Here is a 25,972-nt window from a genome sequence, read left to right as displayed (position 1 = left end):
GAAAGTTGGTGTCAAATTGAATTAGCAAAAAAAGTCATAGGCTTATAGCAAGTTCATAAAACAAGTATGTTAAAACATTATCTTAATTTTAATAAAAAAAATATATTAATTTAACTTACACAATCTAAGACAATTTAATTTTTTTTACTGGTGAACATAAAGATACACTGAAAAACACATTTAGGATCAAAGCCACTACAAATCTGGAGAGATATCTTAGTTTACCTTTCATGATAGGACAAAACCTAAATAGGGCATTCAAAGAAACCAATGAATTGATCAAAGCAAAGTTGCGTAGATGAAGCAATAGATGTCTCTCCCAAAGTGGCAAGGAAATATTCATAAAAGTAGTAATCCAAGCAATTCCAACATATGCAATGAATTGTTTCATGCTACAAAGCTTTTTTAGTAATAAGTTAAAGGGAATCGGTAGCTATTATTGATCAAAACAAAGAGACAAAGCCAAGGGCATCCATTGGTTAAATTGGAAGAAAATGTGTTTACCAAAAAGCAAATGGGGTTTAGGCTTTCAAGAAATAGAATCTTTCAATAAAGCAATGCTTGCCAAGCAAGGATGAAGACTATTAACTCAAATAGACAAACTTGCATTCCAAGTACTCAAGGCCAGATATTTCCCTAATGAGTGTTTCTTTGAAGCTAAAATTGGAACCAATCCATCTTAGACATAGGGGAGCATATGGAACGCCAAGATGATTCTAGAGAAAAGGATAAGGTGGAGAGTGGGAAAGGTAGTAATATATGGATTTGGAAAGACAAATAGCTTCCAATGACCAATTTTTTCATGGTATAATTAGAAAGTGTAAAAAGGGACAAGAACAGCTTAGTCCAAGAATTAATATATACCTAGACTTAATAATAGAAAAGAGACATCATCCATAACTATTTTTCACAAGACGTGGCATAAGCTATTTGCAAGATTCTTATTGGTAGAATAAGAAGGCCAAATGTGCTTGTATGGCATTATGATAACAAAGGTAACTATATTATTAAAATTGGATATAAGTTCATACATGAAGAGAAGAACGATAATACTAGTAATGTGGAGTGGAAAAAAGTATGGCCAACAGATGTCCCAAATAAAATTCAAGTTTTATTTCAGAGGGTGCTACATGGAATATTAGCATTGTTGGAAAATCTTTGTAAAATGAAGGTAGCCAAGTTAAAGATTTGTCATCTTTATGGTATGGATACTAAAACTATGGTGCATGCTATCTAGATGTGTCCCCATACAAAAGCTGTTTGGAGTCTAACACAATTATCATTGCATGGATGTAGTGCTGCAAATGTTGATGCAAACTGGTTAACACACTCATGGCTTTCATTGAACTAAAAGGAGTTACAAACTCTCATGGTCACAATATGGGCCATATGGAATGAAAAAAATTATAAGAAAACACATGGAGAGAGAAAATGGGACTTGTAAGAGACTACGAGTTTTGTTGAAATTTATTTAAAGGAATATGTTATTGCATAGGTAAAAAAAATCAGTCAAGGTTGGGCATTAGTTATCCAAAACAAGATTAGAGGGATCGGTATTGCCATTAGGGAGTTGAAAGGGAACGTTTTTGGAACTACTTATTTAAGAGTCTACAACATTAATAATTTTTTCATGATAAAAGCTATGGCTGCTACAATTGCATTGAAGTTTGCCCAAGATATGGCCCTCACACATATTGTTTTAGAAAGAGATATTGTTTTACAAGTGCATTAGCTATAATAAAAAAGTTACAAACAAGGAGTCTATATTTATCCCCTAATAAGACTAATTCTAGATGAAACTAAGTGCTAACTACCTTTTTTCTCCTCGTGTAGCATCTCCCACACCAGTATGTTAGGAAACATGGTAACAAACAAGCTAGTAGAACATAGGTTACATTAAGCTAGCAGAACATAGATTACAATGTGATGTTATAGTTTTTGGGTTGAGGATTATCTTTAGTATAATATTTCAATAAATTGTCAGTGATGTATTCTTACTTAGTGAATGAATGAAAGTTCTATTTTCAAATTTGTCTTTTTTATTGGTAAATTGTGTTAACACTTTGGCAAGGAAATGGAACTCTTAAAACAAAGTTTAAGACCTAATAGAATTTAACACTATGTTAGTTTAGTCCCAATATAATTCAATTTTTAATGTATTTAAATATCTTAATAATCTACAATTTATTCATTTATAGAAGTTAAAATTCTAATATTTTTTACTGCTTAATGTCTTGACCATTATAATAGTGTTTCATCCAAAATTGTCAAATTGTCTCTATTATCATTTTTCCAATATAATCTTGCAACATAAAATTTTTATTTTATGTGTTCTATAAATTCTTGGTGTTATCATCAAGTAAAAGCTTTGTATATCTAGCAAAATTTTTATAAATTTTTATTACTTAATAACTAGTATTTATTATTTAACATTCAGATTTCATTCATTATAAAAATATTATTTTTTATTCGACATAACAATTTCATTCACTGTAAAATATATTTTTAATATTTGTTACAATTCTTTATACTTTTTAATTAATCAATTTTGTTAACGCAAATACAATTTTTACTATTTATTATGCATATCAAATTAATATTTATTTATTTTTAATTTTTTAAAAATATTAAAATTTAAAAATTTTAATATAATTTATTTTGTCAATAATGTAAATATTAACATATCAAATCACATGCAACGTGATACAAAGTTTAGTTAAAGTAAAATCAAATGTATTAGCTTATAATATACACATACTTAAAAATAAAAAAAAAATTATATTTTTTTAATATATTACAATTGTATTTATATACTCAATTGTGAATAGTATTAATTTATTTCCTTAATTAACAATGAATATTTTTTATTTACTTACTAGTTTATTTGATAATTTAGTTACAAAGTTATTTATTTAGAGTATTATTTTGTATATTCATTTGTTACATTAAATGATTCGAAGTAATACTAATTTCGTAAAATCTATAACAAAATAAATAAATATATGCAATTGCAAAATGATAAATTACAAAATTATTGTGAAAAATTGTATGATTCATTGATAAGACTTTTTTTTTTTTTTTTTTGCATAAGAGCAATTTCTCACTTTAAATTATGCAAATTCTTATTCTTACAACAGCCATAAGGTCCACTTCTAAAAGCCTAGCTAAATTTGTCAGAGGAGAATGATGCTTCAAAACATTAGACTCAGTAGCAAAAATAAATTCACTAAAAAATCAGTGTCAGAGGCATTTTTTGTCATAAGGGTATAATTAATTTTTACTATAAGAGAATGATTTACAATTGGATTAGAGTTATTTTCATTATTTGATCTGAACTAAAATAATGGGCAGAGCTGATGTGGCAAACTGATCAAGCACACTTAAGGAATACTAGCCTACTAGGTCACCAATCCTTCAGGTATAAATACCCCTTCACTTTCTCTAGGTAAGAGGGGTAATTTTTTCTCTTTATTCTTTCAGTTCTTTCTCTAAGCTCTTCCTTTTTTCCTTTACTTCATTGACTTAAGCATCGAAATACAAACGACCAAAATAACTTTGGCTTTTTCTTCTAACTGACCTCGTACTTGTGATTTCAAGTTTTTGCCATTCAATTTAAGCTTAGCACAAACATTTTGGCATGCCAAGTAAGTGCTTTCTTTGCTAACTTTGGAATGGCACTATGGAAAAGCATAGTAAAAGAGGGTGGTCATCCCATAATTACAGAAATCTTTAACACCTAGCTCGACCATAAACTATGGTGGCAACCTAGCTATAACTGAGGTAGTGGCCAACCTAAGGAAAAAGAAAAGAAAAGATTGATCGTTCTTAGCCTTAGTTTTCAAATGCTTGTGATTGAAACTTACAATAGTATTTCTAATCCTTTGAATCAATTAGATTTATTTTGTGGTAATATATTGATACATGGAGTAATATCATGTAATGCGATTCAATATTGAAATAATAAAAGTGAATAGCTCTACAATAATAATATGCAAAGCTACAAAAGTGGATGAGTTCTATAAAAGAGCTTGACAAAATATCTCATTTAGACAAATTGCCTTAAAAGGCTTAACTTGGCCACCTCGAACAAAGAGCTCATCCTAACAAATTGTCTTCATAAAACCCACCTTAATAAAAGATCTTTGCTTGACAAATTACTTTTATAAAGGTCCACTTAGGCAAAAAACTCTTAGTTAGACAAATTGTCTTCATTCAGACCTAACTTAGTAAAAGAACTCATTAGCAATTGCCTTTACAAAGACTTAGCTTTGTGACCTCAGCGAAATAACTCATCTCGACAAATTGCTTTCATAAATGCCTAGCTCAGCAAATTGACTTCTTAAAGGCTTAGCTTAACCATCTTTACCAAAGTCCTCATCTAGACAAATTACTTTCATAAAGGCCCAGCTCAGCAAATTGCATTCCTAAAGGCTTAGTTCGAGCATCTTAGATAATGAGTTCATTTAGACAAATTACCTTCATAAGGTTCAGCTCAACAAATTTTTTTCCTAAAAACTTAACTTGACTATCTCAGCCAAAGTGCTCATCTAGACAAATTGCTTTCATAAAAGCCCAAATTGGCAAAAGAGCTCATCTTGGGAATTCCTTTTATAAAGGCTTAGCTCAACCACCTCAACCAAATAGTTCATCTCAACAAATTATTTTCATAAAGGCCTACTTCGACAAAAGAATTCAGTTCAACAAATCACCTTCATAAAAGGCTCAATTCGACAAAAGAGTTCATCTTTACAAATTACCTTCATAAAGGCTCAGCTTAGTAAATTACCTTTTTTAAGGCTTAGTTCAGTCACTTTAGTCAAATAATTCATCTCAACAAAATTGTCTTCATAAAGGCTACTCAACAAATTACCTTACTGAAAGCTTAGCTTGGCCACTTCTGCCTAATAACTCATTTAGATAAATTACTTTAATAAAGGCCCTGCTTGACAAAAAGGTTATTCTTGGCACTTGCCTTTATAAAGACTTAGCTTAGCCACCTCGATTAAAAAACTTATCTCGACAAATTATCTTTATAAAGGCCTATTTTGACAAAAGAGTTCAATTTAATAAATTACTATCATAAAAGCTTAGCTTAACAAAAGAGTTTATCTTAACAAATTGCTTTATAAAGGCCTAGTTTAGCAAATTGCCTTCTTAAAGGCTTAGCTCACCTCGGCCAATGAACTAATCTAGACAAAATTGTCTTTATATAATTCAGCAAATTACCTTCTTAAAAGTTTAGCTCGACTATCTCAGTCAAAAAGCTTATCTAGATAAATTACCTTTATAAAGATCCAGCTCAACAAAAGAATTCATCTCGATAATTACTTTCATAAAAGCTTAGCTCAACTACCTCAGCCAAAAGCTTATCTTGATAAATTGCCTTCATAAAGGTTTGCTTCGTTAAAAAAGTTCAATTTAACAAATTGCCTTTATAAAGGCTTAGCTCAACAAAAGTGTTAATCCTAATAAATTGTTTTCATAAAAGTCCAACTCGATAAAAGAGTTTAGTTTGACAAATTACCTTCATAATAGCCTAGTTTGGAAAAGAGTTCATCCTAACAAATTACTTTCATAAAAAAAGCTTAGTTCAACAAATTATTTTCATAAAAGCTTAACTCATTAAAAGAGCTTAGCTTAATAAATTATCTTCATAAAAGGTTAACTCAACCACTTTGGCAAAAAAGCTCAGTTCGATAAATTACCTTTATAAAAGTGTTTAGCTTAGTCAAAATAATTTAACTAAATTTTCTTAATAAAAAACTAGCTTAGTCAAAAGAGATTAAACTTGACTAAAAGAACTAACTTCGACTAAATTTTATTGATAAAATATTAACTTCGTCATATTTCCTTAATAAAGGATTAGCACAGGCAAAAGAGATCAACTCGGCCAAATTTTGTTGATAAAGTATTAGTTTCACCATATTTTCATAATAAAAGATTAACTCAACCAAAAAAGAACAACTTAGTCAAATTTTATTGATAAAGTATTAGCTTCATCATATTTTTTTAAGAAAGGATTAGCTTGGCCAAAATAGATCAGCTTGGTCAAATTTCATGAATAAAGTATTAGCTTTGCCATATTTCTTTAATAAAAGATTAGCTCAGTCAAAAGTGATCAACTCAACTAAAAGAGCTCAACTCGTTCAAATTTTATTAATAAAGTATTAGCTTCGCATATTTTCTTAATAAATGATTAGCTTAGCCAAAAGAGATTAGCTTGGCCAAAAGAGTTCAATTTGGCCAAATTTCATTAATAAAATGTTAGCTTCACTATATTTGTTTAATGAATTATTAGCTTGACCAAAAAAGATTAGCTCAACCCAAATAGCTCATCTTGGGTAAAAGTCCTTGATAAAGTATTAACTTTGCCATATTTTCTTAATAAAAGATTAGCTTGTCCAAAAGAGTTTAGCTTGGTCAAAAAAGATTAGCTCAATCAAATTTTATTGATAAAATATTAGATTCATCACATTTCCTTAATAAAAGATTAGCTTAGCCAAAAAAGCTCAGTGCGACTAAATTTTATTAATAAAATATCAGTTTTATCATATTTCTGTAATAATGATATGCTTAGCCAAATGAGCTAAGCTTGGCTAAAAAAGCTCAACTTGTCTAAATTTCCTAAATAAGGTATCAATTCCGTCAAATTTCCTTTATAAAGGATTAGCTTTAGCTAAAATAGTTCAACTTGATCGAATTGCCTTTATAAATGATCAGCTCAGCTAAATTTCTTGATAAATAATTGGCTCCATCAAATTTCTTTCATAAAGGCTTAGTTCAAGAAAAATACTTTCAAAAAGGCTTACTTTAGTTAAATTACTTTCACAAAAGCTTAGCTCAGTAATGAGCTCGATAATGAGCTCGGCTCGACATTGAGTTTAGTTCAGGTTAGCAAAAGAGCTCATCTCAATAAATTACAATTTAGTGACATTTCTTAATAAAGGTTTAGCTTGGTGATGTTATAAAAGCTTAGCTTGATAAAGAGCTCAGCTTGACCAAATTGCTCAACTCGATAAAAAAGCTCATTATAGCAAAAGTTGTTTTCAAAAAAACTTATCTTAGTAAATTTTCTTTCAATAAAGCTTCGCTCAGTAAAATTATCTTCACAAGAACTTAGCTCAGTATAGGTCATTTAGGCATAAATTCACCTTAACAGAGGTTATCTTAACATAAATACACCTAAAAATACATCATCTTGGTCTAAATCCACCTTAACATAAAGTGAAGAGAAAATAATACGCTTAAGCATAAATAACACACTATAATAATTCACCTCAATATACATTAACCTCAGTGTAAATCATCTCATCATATATTTATCTCGACATAAATTCATTTCAGTGTAAATCACCATAACACAGATTCACATTGATGTAAATCACCTCGATATAAATGAATTTCGAATCTCATTATAAAAACTATTAAATGTCATCTCGATTATTGGGTAATTATTGGAAGCCTTATAAAATTTTTTTATTGTCAATATTTAATGGAGTTATCCAACATATATTTAATATTTGCTTTCTTATGATCTTATATTCAAGTTAGACTTTTTTTTATTTATTACCAATTAATTTTAGATTTGATGCTTAACATTGTATCAGAGCCTCTTTACTTTGTTTTTATCTAACATTCTGCTAAAAAATCTTTGTTTTTTTTTTTTCAGTGTCACACAAACAACAACCCAACCACCACCCAACACAAACCTTTTCTATCCTTGTACAAGCATCATGGTGAAATTATGTTGTTTGAAATTGCCAAAAATCACCATATTTTTTTATTAACTTTTTCAAGTTCTTTTAAAATTATGAATTTTTCAAGCCATCTAAAAGCTACTCCACCACTACCACAAGAATTTTCGTCATTTTCTTGTTCCAACACCATCAACTGCAAACTTATCAGACTTTGCACATGTTGATCAAAGATTCCTTATATTTTTTACTATTAATATGTGGGCTTTGCCAAACACGTTTATTTTGCCACTTAAACACTCAAATCTACCACCTATCAATGCCATGTCAACACATTCTATCACATGCTAGTGACATGTCAACCCAAACTTACCACCTATCAATGTCACGTCAACTCAAAATTGGCACCTATCAGTACCATGTCAGCACATCTTATCATCTGTTAATGTTAAATCAAACATCCTTAAATGTCAACATAGCCTACCATGTCAATATTTTTACAGATCACCCTTCCTGCTATTTTCAACCCTTTATTTTATTTTTTACCTTTTCTTTTGCTAATTCTACTTTAAAAATAGAGAAAATTAATATCTCTAAGCCAATTTCTACTATTTTAAATGGAGATTATTATAATTTGTGGGCTCAAGGCATGAAAAGTTTTCTAATAGGGCACAAACTTTGGCACATTGTCACTGGAGACATTGTTAAACCTACACCAGATATAGAATAGATTGAAGTCAAATATGCAGACCATTTGGAAAATTGGGATAGCAAAAACCATCAAATAATAACCTGGTTTTACAACACCACTATTGAACATATTCATATTTAGTGTATTGACCTTGATACAACAAAGGAAATTTGGGACTTCTAGCATTTAGGTACACAACTTCAAGACTTGATCACTGTTATTAGTTGTGGATGACTTTTCATAATCTTAACCAAGAACTCATTCAATCAATAAATATGTTTCTAACCAAAATTCAACTTATATGGGATTAATTGACTCATATTAAGATCAATGAGGACAACATTCACCTTATTCGGGTTCTAATGGTTTTTCATTTAGAATAAGAATTTGTTAGGGTATTCCACCATCCTTTGCCACTAGACTTCATTTTGATAATCATAGTGCTATTTTGATTGTTCATAATGATGCATTTTATGAATGTATCAAGCATGTTGAGATTGATTGTCATTTTAAATGCCATCATATGGTATAAGTGATTATTTTTCAAACTTCTATGTCTTCTTAAAATCAAACTACTGATATTTTATGGAGACACATTATTTTGGTCGATTTCAATAACTAATTAACAAACTCAAGCTAGCATTTACAATACCACCTTGAGTTTGAAAGGGTGTTAATGTAATGTTTTGTAATATTATGTAATTATATAGTCAAACATAATATTTGAGATTATCATTAGAAAAATATCTAGAAATATGATGTAGTTATGATATCGTATGATATTCTCTCCTTAGTTAATGAGTTTTTTATATATAAATAAGACACTTTTATATAGTATTTTCTCAAGTTAATAAATTTAAAATTACTTTTTCTAACATGGTATTAGAACCAAAGTTTTGTTTTGTTATTCTATTATGTTATTCCTGCCTTTTATTTTTTTCAAATTTATCATATGGTACCCCTTTCAAAATAGAAAAATTTTCAAATAAAATAACTAAAAATGAATGTTTCCCTAAAAAATAAAAGAATTATCAAATAGAACAATTTAGTGAAATATTTTCCTAAAAAATAAAAGAATTTTAACGGAACCAGTAAGACAAAATGACTTTTTTTTTTAACAAAATAAGTAATGGTATATTATAAAATAAAAAAAATTGCTTTATTAGATAGCCTATGAAAAGTGGCAATATTAAAATTTATTATTTTATTATTATTATTTTTCAAATGTAGAAGTACTATGTAATGTATTGAAAGACATGATTCTAAGTCTTTTCATATGTTCTAATATATAAGAGTTCTCATAATTCATTTAGGGACTTTTAGACCTTGGCAAATTTATTCACCTTATCTTAAATTCTCTTTGCAATTTCATCTCCCTTAGTTTCTCTCTCAACCTTATTCTCTCATCTACTCAATCTTGTTTCTCCATTTATTACCACTTGCCACTACACTCATCATCACCCTGCAAACTCCATTTTACTTGTTTGTTACATTTCTTCTTCTTACCAAAACTCCCTTTACAGTATTAAACAAAAGTTTTAGTATGAATCTGTAAACCAAAATTAAGGTTATAATTTATAAGCAATCATCAATTCCTTGAATTGAAAGTAAAATGATAAAGTAGAGACATTTATTAAACAATGTAAAGAAAAAAAAAAGATTTTGCCAAATAATCAACTTATGAATTTGAGTAAAAACCTAAATCCAATTTACCTAATGCAATCAACATTGAGAATTAAAACAAAGCCTGTTCATCAAATTCAAAAGCAATTAAAACCCAGTATTCTTCTTATAAGAAAAAAATAAAAAGTATTGGACTTGCACTTTAACAAGACCTTGAGGGGTACCTTTTTTGGTAGTATCAAATTCAAATAAACCACATTTCAAAACATATATAAAAATAGTAGAAATCATTCGAGTAAGGAAGAACCTAGTAATGCTAAGGGCAGCATTGATAAATATGGATCTTTTGAGGTTCTGTCCGATCTTATAGTGTTAAAAAAGTAGGTAAAAGTATGGGATTAACAAGAAACCATAAACTTAAAGATTATGCCTTTCTTTGGTAAAGCAATTGGTGGCTCGATTTGGGTGGCTATTGTTTAGGTTTGAGAAAGACATGGCTTTATATCTATTATCATCACTATTAAAGCTCTTTTGTGAGCTGCCATGGATGTTGCTCTATTTGCCTTAAAATAGTAAACCATGTATTAATAAACCCTAGTGTAGCAAATTAGGTATTAGGTTTTCTCAAAACTGAATCAAGGGCTAGAAAATGGTTAAACAAAAAAAAGAATCCCTAATTCACATAAGCTCTAAAAACCTAAATACAAATGATGAAGAAGAGAAAAGAAAGACATCATGTTCACACTTTCCCTAAAGACTTTGATGATTTTGCTTTGAATTTTTATGTTTAGGGAAAAAATTAGATTTTTAACACTAATTGTGATTTAAATTTGCATTAGTAACTGAAAGCATTGGGGTGGTTTTTGATATTTCATAAAAATTTGAATCAAATTTGCTTTGAATTTTTGTGTTTAGGAAAAAACTTAGATTTTTAAAACTAATTTCAATTTAAATTTGAATAAATAACTGAAAGCATGAGTGTATTTTTGATATTTCATAAAAACTTAGATCAAATTTGCTATCATTACCCCTTTTTAGTAACGGTAGTTAACTTTAAGGTTATAAATAAAAAAAAATTTTCTCAAAGTGTATGTGAGAAAGTTGAATACCATAAAAAATGTATGTGGGGTTTACTTTTTTATTTTTATACTTTTATTCCTCTTTTATATAAAAATAAATAACAAAAAGTATCAATCAAGTAATGTTTTAAATTTTGATGATCCCATTTCATAATTCTTAGGGTTTAGGTTAAAATTTTGTTGATTCCTTTTCATAATTCTTAGTAAGTGACTTTAATGTAAAAAAATGCAAAAAGAATGCTATCAAGTTGAATGAACGAATGCCAACCTTTTTCTTTTCTTTCTTTTTTCATTCCTTTTGACTTACAAACATAAGATAACCAATAGACTTTATACAAATTGATTCTATACAAAGCTTATGAGCTTATTATAAGCAAAAGAGATTGATCATTTTAAGCTATAGAATGTTATCATATGTAAAATTAATTTATAAATTAATGTGTTTTATTTTTTAATTCTTTATTGGATGGCATGATTTTCATGGTTTTGAAGTCATGGAAGAGTGAAAAGAAGAGGTTGAAAATGAAAGGATTACAACCATCATATAACATTATTGAAACTTAAAACTACAATGATAAAGCAATCAAAAATGAAATGAGGAGAAATTTGAAAGTAATATATAGGTCAGGTTAGGTCACACCATATTATATATATAGGAATAGCTTCCCACTCCTCCTTTGGACCAATACAACCTTTTTGTCCGGTTGAACTTTTAGATGGAAAGTGTTGTATGAATAAAACTGCTAAAAGGATTTGTAAGAAGAAATTAAAATAAGATTTGATAAATTTAATATACAAGTATTGTAAAATAAAAAAAGATATTTTTATATAAAGGATGTCATAATTTGGAGATAGTAAATAGAATTGTAAATGTTGAAGTTTAAGCCCTATAACTACCGAATATTATTGGAGGATTCACATGTAAAGATAGTGTCTATAAACACCCACAAAAATTGGAAAATAAAAGAATTTAAATAAAAATTTTCTCTTGAACACTCTCAAAGTTTTTCTTGGGATACCTTTTCATTGATAAAATTAGTAAATTTATTAGTATTATTTTTATATATGTTGTAAGTAGACATCTTAAAAAATTTTATATCTATCTCTTTCATATGTCATCTTTTTTAGAAATGATGTATGAATTAATTGGACTAAATTCTAGATTTGATAAAAAAGTTATTTGGAAAACTTTTTATAATAGTATTGAGAAGAATTGAAATTACCAAAAAATATTTTATTGAAAATGTGTTTGTTAAAAACTATTTTTACAAAATAAAAATATGAAAATGTGTTTGATATTGTATTTTGTATTTAGAAAATGAAAGTTGAAATTATGAATTTACTCGTGGGCCATACACCAATGGATCCACATCATTATGGCCATACGAATGTTTTATCCAACTATGTTAATGTACGTGGAAATTTAGAAGAATGAAATCATGCTGCTAGAGTGAAATGCCTTCTACATTTGTTTTTGTTTGGTCTCAATCTTGGGTTACGGATTGGATTTTGTAGTAGAATTTACCTTAAGCCGCGTTTTCATATTTTCTCTGCTCAGTTTGCTTGATAACATTGAAAACAATTTTTTTATTTTTAAAATTAGATGTGTTTTCATTTTTAGTTTTTTAAAAAAAGTGTTATCTCTAAATATCCCCCAATCGTGTTTTTACTTATATTTTCTATTTTTTTTTCATAAAAATAAAAAATAAAAGACTTCTGGAAAATAAACATAAAATTACTTCTATCTTAAGAGGAAAATGCCTTTCTAAAACATCATAAATTACACATTAGTTCTTTTTTACCAATAACATATTTATTTTTTAAAAAATCCATTAAAAATTTTAAATCCCATAAAGATCACATAAATTTTATCTTCTTCTAAATTTGAATTGGATGACATATATGATTCCTCGTTTTTTTTTTTTTTAATAAATGACATATGTGATTACTAAATCAAACTTTTTTTTTCTTTTTAAAAAATCAAACCAAAAAAAATAAAAAAAATAAAAAGATAAAGAATCACAATGAAGTATGAACCACGGCTACTTACAACATGGAGAATGAGGAACCAAAGCTAAAATACCGAACTTATTTTTTTTTCTAGTGTTTGAATTGTTAGGGTTAAAATAAAACTACAAAAATCTAATTAAACTCTTGAAGCTCTATTAAACTAAAACTGTCTTGAAAAGCTTCAAATCGTAGCTTTTGTGAAATGCTCAAAATGGTTTGCCCTCATAGCCTGAAAAAATATAAAAATAAATGGTCAGACAACAAATTCGAATTAATCTGGTTTGAGTTTTTGTAAGAAGTGTTATTTGAACAAAATTGTTTTGAGTTTTAAAAAAATGATTTAAAACTTTAACCCTAAAACCTCTTATCCTTTTCTGTCAGTCCAAAATCTAAGACATTAATGACACATTTAGATCATTGAATGGATATAAGCTTGAAATGGAATAGCTATCATGTAAGAATTAATAAAGTTGGAATAGAAATTGAATAACTATTTTATAATTTGGTTCATGGAATGTAATAATTATTCTAACATTATTCTTATGTTAGGTTAGCAAGAATAGCTTATGGAATAATAAAGTAAAAGAGTGATAAAGCTATCAAAAATACCCTTAATTTCAATTTATTAAAACATTTTTTAAATAAAAAGGGGTGGGACGTTATTTACTAAATAAAAGATTTTTTGTGCTAGAAAATGAAGATCACAACTTTTCTCTTGGGAAGATGTTGTCCACATACTAATTATATGCTAAATAATGTTAATTAAACAACCAAATTCCGGAATAGACCACATGGCGTAAGTGCTCCTAACAAAGCAAATTCTCTTTGGCCTTGGGAATCATACATTATATTTAATGCAGACATTATACGGTGGACGCCTGAAAGTCACAAGTTCAGGTTTGTCATCACACTTGTTTAATATATAGCAGTATTATTTTGTTTGTTGACGAGAGCAAAGCACTCAACTTTTAAAGTTGAAAGGGCAGCCAGTCAGTCCATTCTTTTTAATATGCCAACTTTATTAATTACAATCTTAAAATATGGATGAGTGATTGGTATAAAACTAGCTAGCTATACGGCCGAATGAGAGTTCAGAAGCGTGATTAAACTCTAAAGAAACCCCATCTTTTCTTTTTTCTTTTTGTTGAAGATTTATATAATAATTTTCACTTATTTTTTTAATCGAAATTAATATTTGAAGGTATTAAATTCAAAAATATTTATGTGCTGATATACTCTTCAACCAATAAATAAATTAAAAAAAAACTCATATATATATATTTTATTTTCATTCACATTCCATTTGCAAGGAAATTACATCTCATGAATATTGTTACAAGTTGCCTAAGTCATGTGGCAAGATCAACCCCTTTTATATCGCTCTATTTATTATTATTATTATTATTATTATTATTATTATTATTATTATTATTATTCATTCATTCATTCATTCATTCAATTATTTTGGATACAATTACAAAGTTATATGGTTTATTAGGGAAATTGCTGTAACAAAATTAAGGATGTTAAATACCATTACAAGATTAAAACATAGCGTAAAACCATTAACTTATTTAGATCAAATTTTAAAAATGAAAATGATTTCTTTTAATATAATCTAAATTATTCAAAAAAAATTTTTATTCTATTTCACTTTCTTAGCTCTTCCTTCTACTCTCGCTATTAATCATTGATTAGATTAACAAAAATTTTATTTTTTTCACTAAAAAAAAACTGTTTGCCTTTTTATTTTTTCTTTTTCTTCAAATCAATCTTACACCCCCTTGTTGCCCGTATACAATGTTGGAGGTGTTTGCCTTGATTGGAATTAATCATTTTAAGTATGCCAACCCTAGCTTTACCACAAACCTGTCACGTGGTCATCGATAGAAAGATGAATCCAACGGTCCATATTGCAGAATTATTGTCAATGGTCAACATTAGTTGGATCTGACAATAGTGCTCACCCTAGTTTAATTGGCCCATTGACTGCACGGTTTCAATTTTTATTTTCTTCCTTGAAAAGGTTACTTGAACTTGCCAACTATCAAACCTTCCACCTCCAACTAACCAAACATAACGGTATTTTCTCATTCTCTCATTTTCCCATTTTCCCGCCAAGAATATGCCAAAGTTTTCCTTCTACGTGTTCGTTTCTCATTACTTTTTTATTTATTCGTCAATACTCTTAAATTATTTTTCAATTCTGTGCTTATAACCTGTTGGATGAAATGCCCAGCCGAGGAATGGACGTGGCTCATAGCTATTTAGAAGGCAATGCTGACGCCGTAGAGTTTTGCCCACACGAAGGTTACCAACACGTTCTGGCGGCTTCAACGTACACGCAGCAAGAAGGTGATCAACCGAGCCGAGCTGGTAGTATTTCATTATTCGATGTCAATGCTGAAAAGGGTAATCTCCAGTTGTTTCATCGCGTGGATACTGCTGGTATTTTTTATATTAAATGGAGCCCAGTCGGAGGCAATGTAGGCCCTCTTGTTGCTCAAGCTGATGCTGATGGGTATTTGAGAATCTATAGAGGGTTGCTCTGATGAAGAGAAAGCTAAAGGTATGTTACATGCTATGTTGAGCATTGTACGTGCTTCTTTCTTTGTCTTATCGTTGATGACTGAATGCTATTCATAATTTATCAAACTCACATTGCTATGCTTGGAAATCTACGCTGTCATCAGGTTGAAGATTCTAATGATTCCATAGCAGTATAAGTACTTGGATTGTTTGGGGGAAAACAAACAATTATCATGCCTTTTATTCTGTGATTTTCATGCCATCGTGTTTTTTGATCCATAGCAATCAAGTTCAAGGGAGTAATTATAGGGTAGGTAATTATAAGGTACTTGAATTGATGGATAGAATTTTATCTCGGAGAGCCTTAGTTGTAGGATGCATACTGACTTAATTATATGAATTTTTAAAATTTTTTCTTTCTACTTTACATTAGTTGAGAGAATGCTAATAACTGGTGTTCAGTTCAAATTGCCATCCATTTTCTGCTACTCCTTAAAATTTTTCTCCTTGCTGCAAAGTGATTGGCAAACATGGGGGTAGTAGGAAATTGATTCAAAAGGTGCTATGCATCAAATTAAAACTTCTGTGGTAATACTAGGGAGAAAGCATATTTTTGAGGCTTAACTGAACTTTAGAAGCTTTGGCCCTATCATTAAAGCCTTAGGCAACTGACTTTAACATCTTTAGAGTTAATCATGGCCATAAAATGTGTGATATTACTTCTTTGAGCAAATATATTCTATGCAATGTCATGTGAGCATGTGCAACTGCTACTAGAGGTAGAGAGTTTATTTCAGCATTAAGTCGGATTATCATTCTAGGTTTGTACTTGTACCATTTTATAATGTAAATTCAATTACTGATTTAGGACTGCTTCAAACTTATTTTTAGTTTGTTTTATTCTACATCAAGTTCTTGGCATTAAAATTCTTATGTCGCCATTGCTAGAGAAAATTTGTTGCTTATGGTGCAGGGAATTTGCCTTTTTTTTTTTTCAAATAAAAAATTCCTTAGATTTATTAATCTTCAATGCAGGAGGGCTTCTTAATGCAGTCTGCGGTGAAAAAATCAGCTCCTCCATGTGCCCTTTCCTGGATTGGAACCCATTGGCTACATCTATCTCAGTTGGACTTTCAGATGGTTCTGTTTCAATAATTTATCTTGTAGAGTCTGGCATAGAAATTTTCCCAGAGTGGAAGGCTCATGATTTTGAGCTTTGGACAACTTGCTTTGACTTTCACCAACCACAATTAATAAATACAGGATCGGATGACTGCAAATTCAGTTGTTGGGATATGCGGGATAATCCATCTGGGATGGTATTTCAGAATTCGAACGTCCATAAGATGGGAGTTTGTTGCATTGCCAAGAGCCCCAGCTTCCCAAATACCATACTTATAGGTAGCTATGATGAGTACTTGAGGGTATGGGATCTAAGGTCTATCTCAAGGCCAATAAATGAAACTTCAGTTTGTCTAGGAGGAGGAGTTTGGAGAATCAAGCACCATCCTTTTGTATCAGGCCTGGTCTTGGCAGCTTGTATGCATATTGGATTTGCAATTGTCAACATCGAAGGGGAGAAACCTGAAGTTGTTGAAACTTATAATCAGCATGGCTCACTTGTATATGGGGTAGATTGGCAGAAAGATAAATTATTACCAGGAGGCAAGACCAAGAGTATATTTTTGTGGCTATTTGCTCACTTTATGACCGGCTTCTTTGCATATGGAGGCCAAAAAGTGATATTTGCTGCATTTAAAGCACATCTCATTAGCTGAGTTCACCCCAGACCAACTATAGTGGTTTAGGAAATCTTTTTCAGACTTAGATAGATATGTATTGCCTGTATAACCAAAAAGTGATATTTGCTGCATTTAAAGCCCTTTGATAGACATGTATTGCATGGAACTTTTGTGTCAAGTGGGGCTCAGACATCTATCCTTAAAATAAGGGCTTCCATATGCTATCCTATCAATCAAGTACTTTGAGTTAGAGAGCTCTCTAAAAATTTGGGAGGATAGCATTCACGTCTGAGTAGTGGCAACTAGTGGTGGGCCTGAAACGGTTCTTGTTCCTTTTTGTTCTTTTGTCCTTTTCTTTTGCGATAAGATTCCAGAGATACAGTTGATATAGCTAACAACATGCGATGAATTTGCATTTTGGAGCCATTGTCGAGGTATGTTGCTTCGTAGAAGTTCTCGTCTTGTTCTTTTGTTATTTTCTCATCCATCGAGCCAGGTAGCAAAGATTTGGATGTCTTGTAACTTCTGTTACAGTCAACTCTGCCAAATCATTGCTGAATGATTCAATAAGTTTATTCTTGTGATCTTTCTCCACCCACTCTCAGAAAGATTAAAAAAAACTGAGGGGAAATTCTGCACATTTTGTGTTCAGCAAAATGTTAAAAGTACCCTTAAAAGAAAAGGAATATGCGTAAGAAACGTATATTTATGGGCCGCAGATGGGCTGAAAGGATCCGATCTTTTGTCCTAGTTGGTTCAGCTTGAACTTTGGGTTTGTGGCTTGTTACAACTTCATTACTGCAATAGCATCCTGGCCTCTTCTTGCCTATGGGATGGTTGTCTTAGCCATGTATGTATGCCAGTTGTTCAACTCTTGAATTGCTGTTGTCTATTAACTATTGTATGACTATCCATTCTTTATAACCCATTCTCTTGATATAATGTTGTGCCTAAACTATGGTTTTTTAACATTGCACTTGTTGATGTGCCCTAATGATATCAGTCCATCTCTTCATTGTAAAAATTGTTCTACTTTTTTCTGTCTTGTATCCAATAGCTATCATTTCTTATTCTCTGTTAATTTATATTTTCTCCGTTCAATTTGTGGAAAAGTCATGGGAGTGGAATGGAAAGGGTACTGCCAATAGATAAAGAGATAGTGTTTTTGATGTTGAGCTTCAAAAACCATTTTTCTTACAGAAGCTGCTGATGCAATTGTCAATTTAAATGGAGTCCTCAATCACCATTTTTGCCTTGTCTTTTTTTTTTCTACTCTATTGTGGGGCCTAATTCACCAGACGACACCTAAACTTCCTTGTTCGTTATATTCCTTTTTCTCTTTTACATTCATTGTTGAAAGTGATGGCGCCCTGAATCAGTTTTGAAAAGGAAACAAGCATGGAGATTTTAAATGTTGCTCATAAGACTTGGTTTCTTGAATCAAATACTGTCTTAATTTTTCATTTTCACTAGAAAGGAATTTATGCTAGACTATCCTACATCATTTTTCTTTCGTTTTTCATTGAACACAACTATATAAATCTAGTAAAACATTTACTTATTTGAATCCAAAATTTAATTTAGTTGATTCATGCGATAAAATATAGTATTTAGCAAATTTAAAATTCAAATTTTAACAATTTTCAATCCTTTAGGTTATTCTTGTACTGTGATTTTTTTTATATAAAAAAATATTTACTTACATGATTCCGGTTGATAATTTGAGTATAAAAGGATGAGTAGGGAGGAGAAAATGGGTTTACTAATTATTATAGAATATGCTGGTCAATAAATCAGGGAAAAAATGTGGGTCATGTTACAGAAGGCTTGTTATTAGTTGTATAAAATGGGGTCGTTTAAATCGAACGTGCCCAAGCTGTATACTACGCAATTTAATGACAAATGCAATAAAAATGACCAAAATCTCGGGATAAAAAGAACATGGATTTCTGTCAAGAGGAAACTGCACATCCACGTGAAAGTTGTTTTTCTTACCAAAATGAAACAAAGGAAATTCAACAAATATTTGAGGCACCAATTAATATGTATTATGCTTGATGGTTGGCACAGCGGGCGGACAAAAATTGTGTCACAGACTGGTCGTGACTTGGATCAATGGAAGAAAATAAGAATGGGGGTTAGAGAATAAGAAAAGAGAAAGAGAGAAGAAGAGAGTGTAAAGAGATTTAAGAACGAGAATTGATATATTTCATTTATGTAAACCGTTGTTACAATGTAGCTTCCTTATATAGCACCTTCTATCATTGCAATCATAACAGAATTGTGACTAACGTATACAAATAAACTTACTGACATCACTATTCTAAGGACTTAACAATTCAGCACAGAATTTAATGGAGATGCTAATGATTAATTGCCATTCCAACCCATTTGTCCATTTCTCCCAAGTCACTGTCTCCTTCAGCTGCTGGCTTCTTCTTTGCCTTCAGCCCAGCTTTTTTCTCTACCAGCTTGGTTTCCAACTTCCTGTTATCATCACCGTCCAACTTCCTATTGTCATCCACGTACATCCTTCCCTGGTCATTGCCTTGAATAGTCGATTCCATTACATTACCCTCTCCTTTAGCGAATCCTTGTCTCCAAGAATCAATAGATGGGAACTATGATTTCAATATCGTGTAGTCCTCCCATGTCGCGTTTTCAAGACCCAGAATGGACCAAACTATCGATAATTGGGTTACTGCCTTATTATTTGTATTGCAGCAGGAAAAAGTAAGGTCTGACCATCTTTATTCACCTCTGGAGAGGCTATACTAGGCACTGTCTTCGTTCCCACTTTTCTCTTAAGTAAATTGACATGAAACACAAGGTGAATTTTTTAGGTAGGAGGCAGTTGTAGCTTATAAGCTACTGTCCCTATTTTTGCCACAATAGGATACGGTCCATAATACCTGGAAGTGAGTTTCAAGTTTTTTTCTGGGGGCTAATGAGCTCTGTCTATAGGGCTGTAACTTCAAATAAATTACATCACCCAACTGAAACTCTGTTTCTTCATTTTTTGCCAGCAAAAATAGAGCTTCACTGTGTAGTAAATGGCTTGGACTCCTGAATGCCCTTTTGGGGCGAGTCATGCAAAATCTGTAATAGTTTTTCCTTTAATGTTCCATGATTTCTAATGGGAGGTTTTTATTTACACTATAAAATATTCTATATACACCTCATAAATTTTCTTCCAAAAATACTTACATGCCAAATACCAAATTTAGCTTTTAATAAATTAAAAAAAATACCCTTAAACTCTCGTACACCCCGTAAGCTTTCTTCTTCTTCTTCTTCTTCTTTCTCTTTTCTTCCTCTTTCATGCCTCTTTCTCATAAACTAAACCCTAAATCTTTAAAACTAAAATCAAAATTTGGAAACCTTTATTAAATCCTACCAACATTTAAGAATGGATTTAGAAATGAGAAACAACAATGAGAGAGAACAGCTTGATGGGGTAATGAAATCTCACCTAGTCGCTTCTGAGTTCTTTATATTTTTGAAAATCCATTTTCGAAAACACAAAAAAATTTTCAAAAATGGATTTTCAAACAATATTTTGTATTTTCGAAAATTCAATATAACTTTTGGAAATAAAGTTATGAGAATTACATTGTATTCTCGAAAATGAATAAAATTTTTTGCAATCTTTATATTTCTATTAATAAAATTTCTTAGCATATTGTGATATTTAGATCAATTTGGAAACTGTATTGATATAGAGGAATCAATCAACAGGCAATTTAGATATTATAAATAATTGCATAGATTCATTTACTATGGAAGAAGTAAAATTATGTTTACGAAATTTAGTGTTACTAGAAGGCATAAAAGTATGAATGTTAGTTGGTATAGACATAATAAGTTAAAAATGTTGTGCGAGTATTTTGTAGTTGAGAAGCTTTCAATTCATGGGCTAGACATATTGGAAAAGATCAAAGTTTTGTGATTGTGATTAAAAACTCTAAGATGGGAGGCTTGAGGAAACTTAAAATAAATTAGGATGTTAATGAAGTAGAAAATATAAATAGTTTAAGAATAAGGGCAATGTAGAAGAAATGAAACATGAGAGAATGTGAACAAAAAAATGTGGTTACCCATTTCAATTACATGGGATTAAGTTGGCAACGGATGATAAATGGGACGTGAAAGTAGTTTGTAGAATTCATAATCATCTACCAGCACAACAATTAGGGGGATATTCATATGCAACTCGATTAACTGAAAAAAAATATTAGTTGTTGATATGTCAAACAGTATGGTCAGACCCATAAACATACTATTGACCATAAAATAATATGATGAGAAGAATATCAGTACTATAAAAATAATATATGAATGTAAAAAAGACAATTATGTTGAGAAAGCTAATAGATCACAAATACAACAATTGATGAAGAAGTTGAGCAATTGTAATTACCTAAAGTGGCATAGGAAAAACCTATTTTGGGCTTATCCTATTGGTGTAGAGTTATTGTAAACCTTTCCGTAAGTCCTAATTATGAATTGCACTTATAAAACAAATAGGTACTATATACCACTATTTGAAATTATTGGTGTGACTTTCACTAAGATGGCATTTTCTATTGCATTTGTGTACATGAAGGTCGAGTATTCTAAGAATTACTTTTGAGCATTAGATAAGTTAAAAGATTTAAGGCTTATTGGTAAATTTTTGAATGTTATTGTTATTGATAGAGAGTTGGCATTGATGAATGCCATAAAGGTCGTGTTTCCGAGCACGATCAATCTTCTTTGTAGATTGCATATCAATAGAAATATGCTTACAAATTGTGAGAAGTTTTTGGAGTGAAAGGAGAAATAGGAAGCATTCATATCCTATTAGAATGTACTAGTGTGTTCATCTACTTATTATGAATACAAAAGGCATATGAAATCATTAGAAATTGATTACCAAACTTATCCAAATGCATTAAAGTATATGAAAGATCAATGGTTAGCAAAGTATAAGAACATATTTATTACTTCTTAGACAGATAAAATAATGCACTTTGACAATCTTACAACAAATAGGTATGATCTATGTTGTATTGTTAAGATTATTTATGATTTTTAATGTTTCATAACAAATCATTAATATATACCTTTATTATTTCGTTTAGGGCTAAAGTGCACATTCAAAATTAAATAGGCACTTTAGATCATTTAGAAGAGATTTCGAATCATCATGGAAGATATTCAACATATAAAGATAAAAGCTTCAATTGAGAGAAGTGTTATTGTTGTCAAGAATAATTTCAAGCCTTTATTGTTGAAAGAGTTACAAGGTTTGGTATCTGAGAACGCATTGCATATAATATTGATGGAGGTCAAGCGAGTTAATCATGTTGAGATGGATGCAAATGCTTGTGATTGTGTTATCAAAAGCACGCATGGATTACCTTGTACTCATGAAGTTGCAAAGCATATAAGGTGGGAAGTCTAATTTTTTTATTTGAAGTGCATCTACATTGGAATAAGTTGGATTTAATAAAGAATGAAGATAATGAAATATCTAAAGAGTTAATCATCCAATCCATGTTTGACCAAATCATAAAACACTTCAATGAATGTGAGAAGTGTGGTAAGTTGGTAATGAAAAGAAAGCTGCAAGAACTTGGTAATCCATCCACAATTTCCTTGATACCAGTATTAAAGATGGCTAAGCCAAAATGTCATAAAGTTTTAAAAGCATATACCTCTGCATGACACAACCTGTCACACTAAGAGATTGTGTTATCAGCTCAGGATAGTACATCACCACCAACTACTACAAACTCAACAAAATTGACAAAACAAATCGCTAAACTTCTTGTTAACCGACCTTATGGTAAATAGAAAATGTGATATTTGGATAGTTTATCAATAGAGTTACATCTATATATACAGAACATCATTGATGTTGACATAGATGGACATTGTGGTTTTCGTCCAATTATTAGGTTACTTGGGTTGGGATTAAATGGTTGGGTATAGGTACGACGAGATTTAATTGAAGAGCTTAATCAGTTTTGAGGCGATTATGTGGCTTTATATGGATCCATGGAGCGTGTTGAGGAATTGTTACAAATTTTATCTTGTTCTGACACTTCAGCCTCATACGATAAGTGAATGACATTACCTGATATGAATAATTGCATTAGCTCCCAATATAACATCATGCTAGTCCACATTAGTTTGAGATAGTGTCTGACATATCTCCCTATTAGATCTGTACCACCTACACTATTAGAGTATATATTATTTATGATTTAATTTGATAATGATTGTCATTTTGTGTAAGTACTATTAGTTATTGTTATCATTTACTGTATATATTTATCGTTTTTATTTTAGTTAATGACATTATATAAATAACATTCATATTTTATGCAGGTGTTAATGAAGCCATTATCACTAATACCTTTAATTGCATGCAATTAGCATTAGATTCGATATAATTGTGCTCGAGGGTGAGAGTCCTATATGTACCCTGTATTGAAGATTTCAAGTTATTGTTTAGTTCAAATTTTGATATGGCTACTTAAGAAACAGTAGACATTGATTTTTTTTTTTGTAATGCCTTTTAACGATTTATATTAATGTTTATGGTTTAGGTTTGTCTATGTTTTACGTATTAAACATGTTATCCAATGAGCGATTGTTATATTTGATAATTTATGTAAGGGCATGTGTCATATTGAATAGTTAATAAAATAATGAATATTTGATAAATATAAATTAAATATAAACAAAACAAAATAAGTACCCTAAACATAATTAACTAAATATAAAATCAATATCAGTACATGCTAATAAAAAATCAATATAAATCCTAACTTTGGCCTCTTCTTCAGCCTCTTACTTTGCAGATATACACGTGGTGGCATGGGTCGATATTGTCATTTCCACAGGGGGATAATCGAGCAAAGATGATGATATGGCCAATGCTGGTGGCAGTGGGGATGACATAGATGTGACCAGGTTAAGATATGTTGATAGAGCATGCATGAGCAAGTTCGAAGGTATAAGTGTTGATGGGACTATCGATAGAGCGGGTATGGGTGGCTTGAATGGTCTAGGTGCTCTGAATGCATGAACTGATGATGCAGGATTTGATGTTAGTCTAGACTGATTGTTGTTACCTGCAACAACATGGTCATACCCATCTAATATGGCTTATACTCGATAATGGCATCTTTCCAATAATCAATGCTCTAACCAAATTCTCCAGCCAAGATAGGATAACAAAAGATAAAGCTACAGAGCTTCGCTACAAAAATATTAATAATAATATTACTAGTGATATCATGTAATTAAAATTAACCTATTAATTAAAAACCTTAAAATAATAAAATTTATAACTTACTGAATTACTTGCATGTGTATATCAATAGGCTAAGACTGAAATCCTAATCGATGCTTTGGATTTTGAATTTGAGGGTATGAATAGCTATGAAGCAGGCATCATAATCTGATGAACACTTCCCAAGCCTCTAACATCTTCAACCTTGACACTCAACTGACATAACGTGTATATCCTAGTTAGCCCAATACTAGTAAAAAAAGTTATATGCAACAACGTACTAGTTGGATGATGCTCCTCGATCAGCACGGGGCAAGGCCAATGGTTTAAGAGGACTAGTGTACACAAAACTGAATTGTTATAGAACCCTTTTTGAAAGATACAGCTTTACAATTATCCTATTCTTGATACATTCACTAAAAAAGGCAATATTGGAAAATGGACGTCCTCCTATCTATTGATGTATGGCTCCCAACACACTTCGGATACTATCATCTCATTTAAGCACTTTTCTAATGCTTAAAATGTATCAACATAAGAGCATGCATTCCATTGTTGAGCATGCAATAGAGTAGCTAAGTGTGTCAAATTGGCAATTGGGCCTAATAATAAAAAGTGCTCACAAATCTATAATTACAAGAAATAAATAAGTAATATTTAATTAGATAATTACATATAATAATAATAATAATAAATACATCAAATAATTATGATATTTTATGAGTAATTATAAACACATACTTGGAGAAGTGTCAGATATTCGATGATCTAATGCACATCTACCCCACTTGTAATGCCGAGCTACAGGTACTAGTATGTAAGGCCAATTATCCCTTGTGCATAGCTACCTGTGGCAATGAGGTCCTCGAGTAAGGGTAAGTACCCTATCGAGACTTTCATCATGATTTTGTCACTGAATAGTGTACACCCTAGCAAATATAATAAAAAAGCTCAATATGCACAAGCAATGGCTTCATTATCTGATATATTAATGACATGCTGGAAGGTATCATGCAACCAAGCTAGTCAAATAGTAGATCCTTTACCTCACGTGATCTCATCTCTAGCCATTTCATAAGGAACTTTAAGCAATTTCATTAGTATTGTGTTCGCCTCGAGCATTGTCAAATGATTCACTAAAACTATGGTTTCAATGATCAATATGTATAGAAAGATGAACACATCCTCCAATGTGATAGTCATCTCATCAAATGGTATTTGAAATGTGTTCATCTTTGGATGTCACCTTCCAACAAAAGCAGAGATGATTGTGTTGTTAAAGGTATGATAGGTGCAATCAATGAGTAGGAACAACCTTG

General features: G+C 30.6%; 2 pseudogenes across 1 annotated transcript; one reads left to right on the top strand and one right to left on the bottom strand.

Annotated features, from left to right (window-relative positions):
- Window positions 1-15,179: 15,179 nt before the first annotated feature.
- On the top strand, window positions 15,180-17,518 carry LOC111289002 (uncharacterized; annotated as a pseudogene). Its single transcript, XR_016329259.1, has 2 exons — window positions 15,180-15,666; window positions 16,662-17,518. The product of XR_016329259.1 is annotated as an uncharacterized LOC111289002 (transcript).
- Window positions 17,519-19,731: 2,213 nt separating this feature from the next.
- The window catches only part of LOC111274792 (uncharacterized), a 56,400-nt pseudogene continuing 50,159 nt past the window's right edge, over window positions 19,732-25,972 (bottom strand).

The sequence above is a fragment of the Durio zibethinus genome, chromosome 17, assembly GCF_047325235.1.
Source record: "Durio zibethinus cultivar Kanyao isolate XHJ-2024 chromosome 17, ASM4732523v1, whole genome shotgun sequence".
In the NCBI taxonomy this organism is placed as follows: Eukaryota; Viridiplantae; Streptophyta; class Magnoliopsida; order Malvales; family Malvaceae; genus Durio; species Durio zibethinus.
The sequence above is the reverse complement of the archived record's forward strand: the minus strand, read 5'-3'. Positions and strand labels throughout refer to the sequence as shown.